At 38.1% G+C, this 18,275-nt stretch overlaps 1 long non-coding RNA gene across 1 annotated transcript; it reads right to left on the reverse strand.

Annotated features, from left to right (window-relative positions):
- Nucleotides 1-123: 123 nt before the first annotated feature.
- Nucleotides 124-16,313, reverse strand: LOC145659082 (uncharacterized). Its single transcript, XR_014125085.1, has 4 exons — nt 16,205-16,313; nt 15,078-15,204; nt 8,271-8,403; nt 124-2,516 (listed from the first exon to the last, which is right to left on the reverse strand). It is a non-coding gene; the product is annotated as an uncharacterized LOC145659082 (long non-coding RNA).
- Nucleotides 16,314-18,275: the final 1,962 nt, after the last annotated feature.

Raw genomic sequence — 18,275 nt, forward strand, 5'->3', positions numbered from 1 at the left:
ACTACAGTAACCAATTACTGGTACAGTAACCACTACTACAGAATATTGCTAACCATTAACCAATATTTATTTAAGTCGAATAAAATTTTACATAGCTATAGCTAACTTACAGGTAGGAGAGCTAGTTGCTTTTGTATCTCACATTATTTGGTGTTCTTTATTTAGATATATTATGTGACGTGCAAGATGGAGCAAATGTAAGTGTTTTACTTTAGCACTTTAGAACCCTGTAAATCCAGCCTTGGGTTCATCCTTTAAATTAATGGAACTTACTAATTCTGAATAGCAGCAAAAAGAACACATGGGCTGCATCCAAAATTGTATACTTATGTACTAAATAGTATGCCAAAATAGTACTTCTGGGATGGTTAGTGTTTCTGAAACCTTAGTATTCCCTTTTTTAAATGTTCCCATGTTATACTATGCTGGGTGAAAATCTGAAGTGTGCAAACACTAGACATCCCTTGATACCAACACCATGGGATGTTTTTGAAGCCAAACAAAACAATACAAAATGGCAGATTCTGACCAAGTGATTTTCACATGCCAGTATAGTGATTAATAACATAAATAGTTAATGCGTCAATTATTAATTTATTCTGTTAAACAATTATTTTAGTGTGATGTGTGCTAAGAGGAAAATGTGCTAAAATATTGATTTTAGTTATCTGATTAACATGAGCTAGCTAACTGTTTTAGGTTGTCAAAATGCTGCAAGACATTTTGATGTTTGTGTGTTTCTTTTCCAAAAATGTTGCACTATGTGAACTATGTACGCTCACATGCCCTTTTTAATTTTCACGTTCAAATGTCACTGGGCGCATGTCATGAGAATAGTGTGTATGTATGTCCAGTGATGGTTGGTGCTCTGGTCTTAACCTCCTCCCCTTACCCTGCACGCTATTCAGTTCCCCAGGGGGCTGTGGTTTCTGATAGAGAGTACGCTGTGCGCAAATTGGCTGCCACTTGTCATCAGTGTGTGAGTGATTTGAGTGTAAAAGCTGTTTCTGTCTGTAAAGTGTCCTTGACTTTGAGAAATGTGCTATATAAATGTGACTAATAATAATAATAATACTACCATTACAAATAAGTGTGCAGTGTGCAGTACTAGATTTTGGATGTAGCCATGGAGTGCACAAAACGTCCAGGTGTTATGAATCATGAGGACAAGACAGGAGAGGAAGCAAACACAAGACACAGCTTAATTCTGAGTAATGACACAGAAGACACAGTTCAAAAATTGATAACAGACAAAAGTCAAAAACCAGGAGAGCTGAACAAACAGGCAGAAGCACACAAATCAACACCCAAACACTTAACCAATAAAACGGAAACAAGAAAACGAGAAAGAATATGGTTAAAAAGAAATGTTCAGTATCCTGACGCATGACATATGAGGGTGTTTGAGGTGGGCGTGGTTGGACTGTCAGAGTCGATGGCCAGATGATCTGGAGCGGTGTGGAGTAATGACATCAGGTGATGGAGGCCAATGATAATGGTGCTTTACACAAAACATTTACACAAAAAATGATCTTTATTAATTAACATTAACATTGTTAACACTGTATTAATTATATTAACCTTAACACAAAAAAATTATATTTTTAAAAAGTTATTACATTTGGTTTAAACTTATTCATCATAAAAAAACAACAACTCAGAGGTGTTAATGCTAGACATACACTAGAACACTTTGAACAGATTCTGAAAAGACGACTAAGGTCTGACAACCATACACATCTAATAACAATCTAGTTGCAGATTCACTTCGCAAAGACTAGACTTTGCAGGGTCTGTCTTAATGTCTCATGTCTCTTCTACCTGCCAGAGATGTTCCTGTACCTGCTTTGCTGTTTCATGTTTGGTGCTCACCTATTGGTTGTTGACAGTGTCATGTCACTATTTGCATGAGCCAAGACTAAAAACACATGATAATATTAAACAAGGTTAAACAAGGTATCAGAAAATCAAGATGAGAAAAAGAGAGACTTAAGACAGCTGTCCTTACACCAAACATGATTTAGTATACACCAGTTATGATTGGTATAATGTAGTATGTAATTATGCTGCTGTCCCTGTGGGGGACTGAGGATTAATCCCCATCTGGGCAAATGCTCTATGTTATACCAATAAAAGTCCTTGGGCAAGACTACTAAGACTACACTCACCTACCCCTGTACCATGATTGAAAATTATAAGTTCCTTTGGATAAGAACATTTGCCAAATATAGTAAATGTACAGTAACCAAATGATCAAGATGATAGAAGCGCACCACAAGTCTACCAAAACTCTCATGATTTTTTTCAGAGACTGGAATTTTGTCTGCAACAAAGTAAAAGTGATTTTTTAATATAGCGCTTTTGTTATCACAAAGCAGTTTTACAAATGTCTGAGTCCAAGCCCCTAGTGAGCAAGTCAAGGGCGACAGTGGCAAGGAAAAACTCCCCTAAAAGCATGAGGAAGAAACCTTGAGACTCAAAGGCGGAGCCCATCCTCCTCTGGCCAACAATGGACGCTACAAAAGTAACAATATAACAAAAATATTTAACGATGCAACAGTAAAATCACTTCAAAAGTCATTCATAAAGTGAATAAACATTTTATAGCTTATGATGTTTTACAATATACTCAGAACATTCAATAATAAATGGCCATAACTAAAAACAGGACTGAGGACTGAATGTCCTCACTGGGTATCACCAGATGCTGTCATCTTGTGTGTTAAGTCTCACAGCAGCTGGAATAATTTATCTGTACTTCATGAAACATAATTAGGTAAATATACCAGTACTGGGCACAAATCCATCTTTTAATTCCTCTAAAAGAAGCTGCACAATCAGTCAGCAACTAATGGCTTTGGAGCAGTACAGAAACAACTTGATTTTTATTAAAGTGATATGTCATTGGTGATTTTCAGTCAGTGCAGAAAAAACCCCACCAAAACAGTTGTCTCATAATCTGTATAGTTAACAGGACCTTAAAAAATAAATAGTGAGAGGTTATATCTCTCTTAATTTATTAATTTATCATTATTTAAAGTTTATTATTAATTATTATAATAATAATTAAAATAGTAATTGAGAAAGCACACAGCTAAGCAAATAACATATAATGTTAGATCATTTAAACTCTTTGACCAGTGAAGAGGATCCAATTAAACAAACTCACAGACATCATGTCATTTTCCTTAAACTGTCCCAGACAAGAAGCTCCATTTTGAATTTCACTAATTACTGGTTCTGAGAATGTATTCTACAAGACAATACACAATAATATGTTGGCATAGGTTGGGGGGGGGGGGGTGGGTGCATGTGTTTGGAGGGGAGGGTGATGTGATTTATGTTAGGTGTTGACCAAAATCATTATTTTAATTTTTTTGTTTTTTTCATGCCAAATGTAAAATGATTCTGTAGGTATTTTATTTCTATTCTATTCTATTACTTCTGTTTTACACCACATCATGCTAAAAAATGATTTCAGAAATTAAATTGTTTTGGGCTTAACTCTCTGTACAAATCTAGGTATTATCTGCATTTTCAAGTATCAGATTAGCACTGAAGTGAGATTATCAATTTATGCATTGGCTGTTGGTTGTTGCCACTGTCACGTGCTTGCCATAGTGTTGACATCATTAGGTGAATTTAATATGTTTGTTAAGTGGCCAATAGCCTTATTAATCTGGGTCTCAGCTCTTGTTTCCATTTACTGCAGCCTACAGGGATTTCCACTTGTTAGGAAATTAAATGCACATGATGGAGGGCCATATATGAATATAGGCAATTCAGAAACCACTCATTTATAAGACAACTGTCTAGGCCAATCAGAAAACAAGACCAATACTCACATTCACTATCAAACTCACATTCAACATCAATCTCTCATTCACTATCAAACTTTCACATTCACTATCAAACTCCTTCACATTCACTATCAAACTTTCTCATTCACTATCAAACACTCATTCACTATCAAACTATTACATTCACTATCAAGAATGCCTTAGAGTATGACAGTGTGGGAACGAGAGTATGATAGTGAGTGTGAGAGAGTACGATGGTATGTTTAACAAGTTTGATAATGTGTATCTGAGTATGGTGGTGTGTCTAAAAGGTTTGATAATGTGTTTGTGAATGATGGTGAGTGTAAGAGTGATAGTGTGTGTGAACGGGAAGTTTGAGTAATGGCCTATAGGGCCTCTCATAGTATGTGCGCAACAGTATAGAGTACACCTTTATACTCTAACAGTATAGAGTAAACCTTTATATTCTAACAATATAGAGTACACCCTTTTTCTAATTTGAAGTTGTGCAGGAGAAAGGGAGCAGACGTGATTAAACTGTTGGATGGTGTTTAATGGCTGGAATTGGAGTTTTGCTCATTTGATTCATTTGGATCGCTTATATACCAGGGATCCAGCACTGCTACTCAGGCACGTTAGCTCCTCCTCTGATACAGCTCGAGAGCCTTTGGAAAATAAGTGTTTGGAACAGGCACCATCCTGGACAAGACCAGCAGCAAGCCAGCCAAATGCTTATTTGTGCACACGGGTGGGGGGTGGGGGTTGGTGGTGTTGGGAGTCTGGTCATAGCCAAAGTTTTTCCTCTATGGATCTGATCTGACAAGGTTGCTGCCCAGAGAGAGTGGCTGCAGAGTCAAAGCAGTCGGCGATGGCTGACGTGATGACACGTGTGACGAGTCCAATACTGCCTCAAATCTTTCAAGACCTTGACCAGCCGGATGGGGAGACAGTAGCACAACGTGCTCACAAAGCAACTGAATGAAACACTGAACTGTGACGTGACCTGCCCATCCACTGCACATTCCCCTACAGAACGTATTATTACAGTCACAAGAACCGACACAAGAACTATTCTGTGGTAACTGTCACCTCCTGATACTAGTTATTTTTCTAATATTAAGAGATAATAATTAGCTTATAAGGGCAAAGTAGATCCTTTGGGAGTTTTATGATGTGGATCTTGTGTAAGCAGATGTCTGGTGCACAGTTAATTCCAACTTAATCCTAAGTGACTTAATACCACATAATCCTAAAAGTCAAATAAACCACAGCTCTGGATAACATTTTAAATAAATGCCACACTTGGTCAATTCCTAATTTAATGTAATTTCTCTAAATTTGATTTGAAGAGAGTGACCATAGTTCAATCTCATGATATTCGCTGGTCTCTTAAATCGACCCAAACTCTCCAGTCCTGATACTTAGCATCTCCACAGAGCAGAGCAGCCAGTCACACTCCCCAGCTATATATAGTAACACCTTGTGGACAAAACCAATATCAGGTCGCTCGGTCGGACATGTAATCACTCATTATGTAATGTCATATTATGCAAAAAGACCGGAACGATAGTTCAGTGAGTCATTAGACATGCTTTTAAAGATCATATCTATTTAAGCATAGAATGCAGCATGGGGTGCTTATGACCTTTGTACTTAAGTGGTTGGTGGGGAAACACTCTCACCCATCACGACATGCAACATTATTATTAGGACTGTGACAGTCGCCATGTACCAAGAGATTAATAGTATGTGACAGACCTAATTTCATGTTTTCTGTTACACAACAGGAGTCGCATGTACACACGCACATGCACACACTCGCAGACACCCACACACAAACATACACACACATTGATAAGAGTTCATGCAGTCCCTAGTGGAGGCAGTAAAGATCAGTGCAAAAATACACACACCCACACACACAGGTTTCACATCTAATCAAATGGCACCCAGTCTCATTTGTGAAATGCCAATATAATATCTGGCAGAACGGCAAGTGACAGACAGTCATCGACTGGATTGCAAGACTTGCAATATTCTGTTAATTTTCAAGGATAACATCAATGATCACTGTGGGAAGTTATGACTCAACTGAATGTTTCAGTAAACCTGAATAAAAATAGCAAAAAAATAACATTCTGGCCTTGCATGTATTTAGATGTCACACTGAAGCTTATGGTCAGAAAACACCCTCACCCAGTAATCACAACAGAAATGTTTTTTTTTTTTTTCTTCTATAGCTGGATGTGTAGTGATTCTTTCCCACACTGAAATCAATGAAGTGCACTCCTGGTTATAGTTACTGTGAGCAAGTACAGACACCTAAATCTTTGCCACCAGATTTAATTTGCATTTCTGTACTCAGCAGCAAAAAGGGAACTCCAAGTTTAACTTGGGACAAGTCGATTGTCCTTTTCTATTTGCAAATGCACATCTAAAGATCCCTTTGTCAAACCGACATGTTATTCAGGCATTCAGTAAGATTAACCAATCATGATGCAATTCGATGAAAAGGCTGGCCAACATCATCGTGCCCTGCTGCAGTGTGGGAGCTGCACTGTGCTATGATGGGCAATGGGAGCTTATCGCAGAACTGTGTATGCCCTGCTATACAAATAACATTTGGCTTCATGGTTACAGAGTCATGGTGACCTTGGTGATCTGAACTTGGTGACAGGAGGCCCAGTCTTGTGTAAATAATACATGTGGGTTTCCAAATTGCTGCATGACTACTAAACACATTCATATTTTATAATGATACTTGGAGACTTCTGTACAAGCCTTATAGTTGTCTTTTTCTTCTTTTTTTACTAATACCAGTTGGCAAAAGACTAACCATGCTATCTCAGCTTTTGAGAATCAAAGTATAAATTAGACTACTGATATGAAATATACAATAAGCCATGTGATGGTACCAAGTGTTTGCTATTAAATAGGAATTTCAAGCACTACAGCTACCAGTATTGTTTTTAAGCCTGAAGTACACACTTTGGGACTCAGATTCAGTTGATTTGACTTTAAAAAACTGTAACTTCTCCCCTTTCCCTTCTCTTCCTCCTATGAAGCCTACTACTCATCTGGCCAGTACAATTGGTTAATATTAAGGCTCCCTGCTTTTATCAGCATTGGCAGAAATAGGTTACCAAAAGCACTGATATTGTGTCTTAAAATGTTATATAAGAACACCTCATCTGTCCGCATCACCTCACAGAATCCATTGATGTCACAGTGCTCGCCTGACAGGGTGCTTGCCTCACTTCTCGGGCTAAATGATCCAGTCTCATTAAGACTTGTGCCAATTTCACTGCTGTCCTATGACTACCAAACTACCAAGGTTGGCACAATCAGTGCATTAGCTGACAGTCCCATAAGTGAACATGGCTAGGTTTAATTGTCTTCGCTACCACATGCATTTCTGAAGTTAATCAAAGTCTAAGTTGAGCCAAATATTAGCCAATGAACCTCGTGATACATTATGTTCAATTATGTACATTGTAGGCAACAGTCACATCAGTTCAGTTTCTTGTATATCTCTGCCAATAGTCCTCAACTTAATCAAAAGTGGCTGCACATGTGACTCCATGTCTACTGATAAATCTTTGATTGTGCTGAATACATTAAGACCAAGAGTCATAAACTGCAGTGGAAATGCCGACTATTAAAATGTCCAAACAGAGCAGACAGTGGAAACTGACAGGGCTGCACCAGTGAAATCTTACACATCAATAAAATAACCATCATTTATGGCTTGGGTTCTCTCAAGATAGAGGAGAAGCCCCTCAGGTATACAGACAGTGAGATATTCATTATCTAGACAATCAAAGGCATTTCTGGCTGTTATGAGGTAGAGAGAGAAGAAATTGACACGCGGTGCTTCATCTCTGCATTCTGACAGGAAGAGATGGAGGGTGCTCCAGGAGATGCTGGGGAGTGAACCATAACTCCGTGCTTAATCCATCATATTGGCAGTCACCTGAGCCCTCAGTCAAATACGGAATTACACACTCTCAGACTGGTACAGGCAAAGAAAACAGTAACAGTGCAGTGAATGGTAGCATCAATATGCGGTGAACGGAGACAAGTGATCAGGCAAACTGGTGCACTTACATGTGATTATATATTATAACATAACTTATCATATATTGTATAACATGCAGTGATCAACAGTAATTACTATCCTTCTTAATGTATTGCAGGACTTTTGACATGGCTAGGTAATCTCAATTGTTTTCTAGTAATGAGTTAATTTGCCTTTAATCCTCCTTCAATAAGATTATTCTAATGACACAGAATAAGCCATTTAATGATGAAACAGTCTGATACCTTGTGGTAATATTTCACTGGTTCATTCAAGAGCATGACAAATCCTTAGAGCTTAGCTGTTATATAATAAAGTCTTATGATACTATTTTCCTGGAAAAAAAACAAACAAACAGGATAAGCACTGAGGAAGAAACAGAAATCTCCCACCTCACTGTTCTAGGCACATCATCCACCATCCTCCTTCTCGTTTGCTAAATCAATGTGCAACCAGTGCACTTAGAAGCACTGCAGGAGGTGTGGCTTAGCGAAGGTTGCAGCTCAGGTAAGCCACTGCGTAGTACTAGAAGACAAACAGACAAGAGATAGTATACCATAAATATTCTGAGAAAATTTAAACATTCAAGGACAAATCTGCTACAAAGTGTACAGAGCACCAAGACATCATTCACCTAAGACAGTCACTTAAGCATCTTACAACTTCTCAGCATCTTCTTGGCTTAGGTCATCAAGAAAGAAGCCAAAATGCATCTGGGAAAATGGTCTCTTTATTTATCCCCCCCCCCCCCCCCACAGGTTATTGCAGAGTAGCGCAATGCACGATGGCTAACATCCACTGACAGCTAATCGATGGGTATAGTGTCTTCTGGCTTTCAGGCAAGGCTATATAATACTTGCACAGGGACAAGAGGGTGCATGGACTCTAAGACATGGCAGGACACTCTGTCAAACTATCAACAACCAGAAGTGTGTGCAGCCAAGTTATTGTTGATTATTAGTGGATTGTTCTGGGGAAAGGGGGGAGGGCATTGAGTCTGAAATGTGTAATTGCATGTTTAATTAAACAGATGTGGTATGAAGGGATAAAGCTGATCAGAGATGTGTGCAATAAATCATTTGCATTTTGTAATACTGAGATAAAAACAACAACAACAGAAGCTTGCGGATTTAAGAAAGACGTTCTGTATTTAATGTTTTTATTTCCCTTCCAAATTTCAAAAGGTGTCTTCAAAACGGTCCTAGATGAAAATCCGTAAATACAAATGGCAATAAGTGTAATGGTACTCTCTCCTTTCCACACATCACGTGTCTGATGTCCAGTGGCACTCAGGCCATCACTATAGGTAAACAAGGAAAGGAATAAGATCCAAGAGAGAGTCAAAACAGGAACACGGTCATACACAAGATAATATGGGCAGAGTACGCTCAGTACACCACAGATGAATGCTGGCAATACTTCACAAAGAAACAAACAAAACTCCAGACTTAAATACTACTGATGAGTAATAGGAGACAGATGAAAACAGTTCAGTACTCTGACACTCAACGGGTGAAATTGTTACGACTGGGTGAAGGGGATGATGAATATGTGGTGAGTCTATCCAAGGAGTGAGCAGGTGACCGTCTGGCATCAGTGGGTGGCGTGCCACATTCAGTATTAATGCATAATATCAGAATAGCTTCAATTAAGGACATTGACAGCATAACTTATCTGAAGCACTTTGGCTATAAAATTTGCTTTTAAGAACTGCAGCACACTACAATTCTGAGGGATTAAATAAGACATCAGATGCGGATGGGTAATAGATCCACATGTCTAAATGGCTGCAGATGAAGCAAGATACAAACAGCAATACAAACTGATCTGACACTTGCATGGAAAGTGGAATGTGACCAAAATAGAGATGTGCCTTAGTTATGTGCTATTCAAACTTTTAACATGAATTCCTTTCTGTGTTTTGAATTACACACACATCTGCGTAAGTGGGTATGTGTGTATGTGTGTGTGAATAATTAAAAACACCATATTAAAAGTATGAACAGCAAATAATTATCTGGTGCAACTACCTCTACATACTTTACTACCATTAACCTGTCTGTCCACTGCATTGGAGGTCTTGTTAGGAAAATGAGCCATCAAGCTAAATGAGCATATGTATAAGTACACGAGCACTGTCCTCCATGAGGACTGGAAACAACACCTCAAAGCAACTGCTACATACAGACAGAGCTGCACAACAGGACCCACCAAAACCAGACAGACCAGCGTGAGCATTGCCTTGATCAACTACAAGAAAGTATGCAATTCAATCTTACACACGATTCCCAGGCTTTTGCAGCTAACCTCCAGGTCTGTTATATGGACTTGTGGTAGTTAAATTTCCTTGGTCCAGATCACCTTTTCTCCTTTTACAATCAGCTGACCACGTCTCCAATCTGAATGACACGGATATCGAATGCTGTATAAAGCTGATAAGACTATTATGACCTTGGATGGCAACACAGAAATTTATCTTAGAGAGAGGCATAACCCTGCACCTACAAGTCCTTGCCAGCCCTCAATACAAACACAGCTACAGCACATACTTTACAGCATTTACAGCAGTGTACAGTGTAGTCAAACAGTACTCACTCACACAAAACAACAATAGAACCCTATTACCCACATGAACCAAACATATAATAAAGACATATGTTAACATAGAACATTGATCCTGAATTCCAAATCTTTTTATATGCATGTAAGAATAAAATACTTAATGTTAGTATAAAATCACTCTGTTAGTCTAGTCTCAGGCATAGACTGCCCATGCCCCCTTATCTGATAATTCCGCACTTTATCTGCTTCCTCTGACCTCAAGTAATACTTTTGTTGTAGAACCTGTAGAACTTATGATAACCAATAACGATTGGCTAATCTCCAGCTGCAAACAACCAATATATATATATATATAGACCTTCTCTCTGTGAATCATGTGTCAGCATAAAAAGACTCAGCATCATTGGTATGAATGGAAACAACTCCTCAAGAGAGTGGATGAACTGGGTCAGAGAAGCAAACAAATATCCTTTTGATTGTTCCTGACTGATGCTACGAAAAAAAAATGTCAAAGGTGAGGGCAGATCTAATGATGATACAACCACTTCAATGCTTCCAGAAGAACAGATTCTACTTCTAGTGTTTAAAAACAGATTTCCTCCTAGGGGAGAAACAAATATACTGAATGATAATTATATTCGGACCAACATGGATACACCTTAAGAACCTTCATACAGAACTCAGTGGAAGACTGGAGCACAACTCATGAAACCAACTCAAAGATCACCCAGGTGACCATACAGAGGGGTATATAACAAGGACATGTACCATCCCCACTGTGGGTCTGCACAGGCCTGAATCTCCTCAGTGATTCTACAGCTGGCTAATTTGTTCTGCTCTGCAGTCATGCAAAACAGTTAGCTTTTTCATTAGTCAGTAGGCATGGATCATATCAGTCTCTGGCCCTTACCAGTTCTTCGTGGTTGTCACCTGATCTTGGACATCTGCAGTTATGATGCTGACTGATTCCTGGTAGGAAGTTGTGGTGCTCTGCTTTCAGACCCCTTAATAACTGTGTGGTGATTCATTCTTCAATATGCTCTTCCAGTATTGTTCCATTTCAGTTTTGAGTGGATCTACAGTCAGGGTTCTGTTGCACTCTCACGGAGATTATACTTTTGATGGTTCTTTGGGGGAATTCAGACTGAAGGAACAGTCCTATTTCATAAAATAATCCATTAGGTAATTTGACATCCCAAATGCACAGCGTCCTATGTACACTGAAGAACCTGGACCCAAAACAGCATGGAAGGAGGCAGGGGACGGACTAACCAACAAAGAGTCATGGAGGTCAGTCATCATAAACTGAGTGAAGTAAGGTAATTGTCGCATGACACGTGTCACATGACACGAATGATGCCGTGATTTTGTAGTTTTTGCTACCTTGTTAAGGTACACTTGGGTTACACTTCAGATTATGTTCATATTATAAAGCACCCTCTTGCAGCAAATTAAATATGGATTCACTTTTACTGGAGATCACTCAGATACTATTCCCTTTTGTACTGTCTGTGGGGAGAAACTGTACAATCATGGCAGTTTCTGTTTAGGACCAAAAATATCCTTGCCTTTGTCTTTCACAAAACCATAGTTTTGCTGGACAGATGGAGGCAGGCTATCCCAATACAAAAATGTTGCATCTAACAGACATGTTGGTAGAGCTGATGCTAACACCCTAGGTACATCTGTGGCAGAAGGATGCAAAACATGCCATGCTACCTCAAAACTGTGTGACTATCTCATGAAAGATTCAGTGTCATCACCTTTAAATGCAGATAGAAGGCCAATTTTTAGGCTGCCTGACACAGTGAGGAGCTGTGCTGTGATTGACTGTTACCACACAAACTCAGTGGCTAACTGTTTAGAGCCACTATCAGAAACGGACATGTCAAAAAACCTTCTCTGAAGTAAGCACAACTAGACATACCTTGTAACCTTCACTCTGTTGATCCAAGCTCAAAATAATTTTAACTGTACACACTTTGGATGAGTTTGGTTCCTACATGTTTCATGAATTTGACACCATAAAATAAATATTTTATATATATATATATATATATATAATGTATATAAATGTCAGTTATAAAATGTTGAAATAAAATATTCTCAACATTAAAATAAACAAATAATATAGTATGCATTCTTGTCAATACTTGTCAATACAACTTTTATACACCCCTCCAGAAAAAAAAAAATACAATAGGGTCAACAATGACATCAAAAATATAAAGGCAACATTTTGCATTACTTTTTTTAGGTTATGCCAACTGCTGGTAAAATTAATCTGATCCAACACTATTTTAAATATCACCATAAAAACACTGAACACTTAATTCATTGTATAGTTTTTGTTACTTTAGAACAATGTTTTTTTTCATTTATTTATGAAAACAAACTGTTTACAGTATATTATCTATGTCTTCCTCAGGTCCTTGTTCAGTGCTTATTTAGTGTGGAAGTCAGTGTAGCAGTTTTTGTTGAGTCTTTAGACTGTTAGGTGTACTCCAGTAAATGTGCTCAGCATTGTAACAGATTATCTTTCCATCTATTTGCAATGAGCATCACATTCTCCTTTGTGCATATTTTCATGACCTCTGCCCTTTTCTCTTTAGCTCTGTTTCACTTTTCAGTGAACAGGCACAAAACTGGTTTTCTCTAACTGTACCCAGGCAGCAGATCCCTCCAGTCATCACGGAGTACAACATTACCCCATTGCCCCAAAGTCAGGCATTTCATCAACTGGGGAGCTCTTGCCACTATGAATAGTTGTAAACAATGCCTTTAGCAGCATCACAAACCAAGTAGACTTTATAGCTATTTTTAGACTTCTCTGGGTTGTACTGTTTCCCAAGAATGTGAACGAGCAGTGGTCTCTGCTTGAATAGGGGATCTCTGTATGAGTCTCCTGTGTCCAGCATGTTATCATTCAAGTGAAGATTTGCCTTTATCTGCTCCTATCTCTTCAGGGACATGATGTTTGCAACTGTATGGATCGTTGTCAAATTCCTGGATATTCAGATGGCCATAAAAGGACATGCAGACTGCAATCCCAATAAACCAAGCAATTTCTTTCACTGAGCAATTTAAAAGTGAATTTCTGTTTCTTTGAAAGGTGTGGATGCTTGATATATGCTAGATTCATTGCGGTGTGAGCATTTTAGTGAAATAACAATGAGGTAAATGTACCTGTCTCAATGAAGGGAGTATTTCTTTCCATATTGGTTGCATAATGAGCTCAAACATTTGATTTCCACTGAGGATCATACCAGGCTCTCTCTAGATGAACAATCTGGTCTTCCCTGCCCTTATTTTCCTCTTCATCTTCCTCTGACTCTACTAATTAATTTGCACCCTCCATAGCACTTGGCATCAAGGACCCTATTTTGGCTACATTCTCAGGGTTCTCCTCAACCACACTGTTCTCTGTTGCATTGTCATCACTGTTATCAGGAACTGAAACTACCAACCTTTTCCTCCTTCCATAAATTATATCAACATCTGCATAAAAATACATAAAAATGTCTACATAAGTCCTGTTCACAGTAGCCCAGGTTACGCTAACATGCAGTACATAATTATTCTGTAATGGACCAATGTCATTTATACAAGACAATGCATTTGAAGGTCAACATATTTAATTAATGCATATAAATGCATTTAATATGTAAAAACAAAAAATCTTAAAGAAACCTAATATATTTTTAACTTAACTTAGTTATTTTAATACTTACAAATGTGCTTACCATAGTGTGGCCATGTTTACAGAAGCTAGTGCTTAGTAGATACACACATTGAAGAAAATAAAGGCAGAGAGTCATGGATAAGAGAGTCATGGATAAGAGAGTCCTGGATAAGAGAATCATGGATAAGAGAGTCATGGATAAGAGAGTCATGGATAAGAGATTCATGGATAAGAGAGTTCTGGATAAGAGAGTCATGGATAAGAGAGTCCTGGATAAGAGAATCATGGATAAGAGAGTCATGGATAAAAGAATCATGGATAAGAGAGTTGTGGATAAGGGATTCATGGATAAGAGAGTCATGTGAAATTGTAAAAGTGATAAACAATTGGTGGGATGTTTTTAAATTCTAAATCTGCTAGTTTTGCTAATTTATAATTAACATGGTACCATAGAAAGTTAATTAAGTTGCCAGAAATAACATTTTGTTATTTAACATTTAATCAAATATTTTCAGTTTACGTAAGTCATGACAGTAGTTTGAAACAAAATGTATAAATTGTGTCATCATAACTTAATAAAATAATGGAATGCAAATTAAAAACTGGAATTGGCTAAATAATACTTTTTAGAGTGTACATACATTAACCTGTCCATGCCTTAACTGCACTATATGTAGATGCAGACTGTATCAACAAGCAGATTTACTAACTTCTTAAACATACTGCTCTTTTGCAAAATCAGCATTTTAAGGTCACTTTTGGTGATCACAACAATGAAAACATTTGCTTGCTTTACATATTTTTTCACCCATATAACATTGCGCACAATACTTCATTATTATTTCCATGTCGAAGCGTAGAACAACATTTTGTTCTACTTTGTAAAACAGTGATTTCCATCATTATCGACTGTAATGTACGATCCCAATCTCTTTCTTTTTAGTACAGAACTCACATAAACGAGGGTCAGTTCCGCTCTCACACTGAAAGATGTACCGCGCATGCAACCAAGAGGGATTACGACTCGTGTCACGATGACAGTTCGGCACAACACCAGCACAGCGACATAACTGTAACACAAACTAATGAGAAAGAGGCACATCTGTCAGATGAAGAGAGTTATAACACTAAAATCTTACAGACTAATCAGTGCACTGAATCAGTAATAATGAGATGAGCCATGACAAATAAGCACAGCAGTAATTAATTACTTTTTTCTTCTTTTTTTCGCCTTTTTGGAGGGAATGGCAGTATGACAATTAAATTTTCATTGGGTGCATTAGGCTCTCAAACTGACGGCTTATTGAAGTCACTTAATAAATACTACATAAAAGCCAAAGCACAAAATGTTCTACCAAATTCATTTAACCAGGCCACACTGCTAGTGCTCTGAATTATTAAATACATTTCAGAAAATGTTATCTTGTAAATGTACTGCAGCCACATCCACTGAAACAATTTAACTTTTTTTTCTTCACAAAATAATGCCGGGGGCAGCGCTGCTTAAGCAGCAGTTTTCTGGTCGAATAGGTTCCACACTACCTTCATTCCCAGAACTGCATCCTTTATCATTTCCGCTTTATGAGCTTCACTGCATTAGATCTGAAGCTGTTAGCTCGGTAAACACGTTTCAATATGTCTTCAATTGGCTCAGTTGCTAAGGTGCTATGCCTGGCAACTGCATCAGCCGAATACCAATGCTTGTGAGACGAACTAATGGCAAATAGGATTGCCGATATGATAATAGACAAATGTTAATAGAAATGAAATAAAGCGAAGCCCCTTTGACGGCTTTAACGCAGAGAAAAGGACTGTGAAAGCCTTGTGGAGAAGGTTAAATGGCATACAGCGTTGATTAATCTGTATTATAGAAGTCTGAGTGTCCCTGTAGATTTATTAATAGGCCATTAGAAAAGCTATAGTTATACAATTTGCATATGCATCCACGCTCTCCGACGTTAATACGTTAAAGCCATGTTTCTAGCAAGTTGGAAGTTCTCTAACGCTAGTTTAAATTCCAGTTGATTGTTTACATAACAATTATCAAATTAAAATAAACCATTGGTCACTTCAGTATCATACCGTGTTAAACGTGTCTCCTCCGTTTCTACGGCACTTGTGGCAGGTGGGTTTGGCTCATGAATCATTGTCCTTGGCACTGCTATAGGGGAGTTAGCACGCAGCTAATGGCGGGGTGGCTGCCTGTGGAACTGGGTCAACATTAACAAGGTCTACGTTGTGGCTCTCTGTACATTCCACTCTGACGCTGATTTGCGGTGACAGTTTTCGTTACATAAGCAACTAAAGGATAGCGCGGCAAAAACAGACTTCAAGTGTGTGTGGATGGAAGCTGATTATATTTATATTGTATATTGTATAACCCGAACCTGACCTGAACTCTTTCCCAGGTCTTTAACCTAGCCTAAACCCAAACCTGGTTATATATACCCTAACCATAAACTAAGTATCTTAACAGTAAGCCTAATGCAAAGTCAATGTACTGACACTTTTTTAATGAATCAAGGCTACAGTAACTTTAGTAACAACTGAGGACTGTACAAAAAACAACAACAACAAAAAAGACTGAAATAGACAAGGATAAACACCTAGTAATCTGTGAGTATATATCAGACCAACGCTATTCTACATTCATTTAGGTGTCAGACACATGACAGGGCATCTACATGCATGCAACAGGCATTGCACAGAATCAAATGGCCCAGTGACTAATAAACCAGGTGAGACAGAAAGAAGCACTCAGATCCTTTTCTTGTTGCTGCTGTATTTTAGTGAAAGGGAACTAGATGATCCAGCATTATTACTCCGCATCTTATACGAACCTCGCCAGTAATATCACCTGATGACAGCGGTTCAGGTAACTTGTTAGGTTGCTACTGGCAACGCTTCATTTAGCTGGCGTGGTGACATCATTGTAAACCAAATTAATGAGAAAGAGCTACATCTGTCTGACGATGAGAGCTTATGGAGCTAAAGTTGTACAGTGTGTTTAGTGCAATAATCAAGGGAAGACTGTCCAAAATTGGCTCAAGGAATAAAGGAATAAAAGAATAAAGAAGAAAAAGGCCGTGGTGGAAAAAGAAAGAGCAGCACTGTGGGAGAGAGAAAGACTGCAGGTCTGTCTTGCTTGGCTGAGTGACATCACGATGTTTTGTGACCTGACAGGGTAAATCTCCCAGGTCTATATTTAGCCATTTATAATACTGCCTAGGAGAAAAGAACAACCAGAATAGACCAAATGGAATGAAAATCTGTTGCGATGGTAGAGTTTTTGTCTTTTGACATGAGGTTCTGACATGGACGAAAGGTTTGCACCTAAAACATATATAGTCATTAATTGTAATGAATACAGGCAAGTGTCTGGTTATAATAAGTCATTAGATAAATCCTGATTTTACTGATCTTAAAATGGCCTTTCCACCTTTTAATTCTGTAATTATATGATGTAATCACATCATAATTTTGGGTTGAATTAAATGACTACATAACATAACATTAATGTATGTATTAATAAAGACTAAACTAAATTATGTCAAACTATTGCAATATGGATGGATTAACTAGGAGTTATATATGGAATATTCCCAGGAGTTTGAGTTCAGAAGGTTTCCACTAGGATAGCAGGGGCTCTGGAAAATGCAGAAAATCTTTTCTCATACAGAGAGATCTATTAGATATTTTGGGTTTGTTTACTTCAGTTGACTTTTGGACAAAACACTACCACAAAGCAGAGTTACAGAGCTCTATGCTTACTGAAAGGCAAATGTGACAGTGGCCAAAAAAACCAAAACAAACAAACCCAAAACAAAACAAAACAAAGAAAAAAACCCCCCCAACTCTTTGACATGATAAAGGAAAAGGCATGAGTACTAAAAAATCCTTGCAGATGGTACTTAGAGTGACTGAGTGAGAGTTTGTGGGCAAACATGGAAGAGATTAATTGTGTGTTTTATCAGTCTCGAAAAATACAGAGCACAACTTCCCTGAAGGATTCCCTTGCAATGGGAAAACATACCACAATGGATTGCACTTCAAAGCCCCACTGCATCTTCAAGAGGAGCTCAAGATGATACTGAGGTTTGAAGAACTTTTGGAACCAGGTCCTATTCCTTTCAACCAGGCAACAAGTTTAAGT

The sequence above is a fragment of the Electrophorus electricus genome, chromosome 8, assembly GCF_041902795.1.
Source record: "Electrophorus electricus isolate QZ-2024a chromosome 8, ASM4190279v1, whole genome shotgun sequence".
In the NCBI taxonomy this organism is placed as follows: Eukaryota; Metazoa; Chordata; class Actinopteri; order Gymnotiformes; family Gymnotidae; genus Electrophorus; species Electrophorus electricus.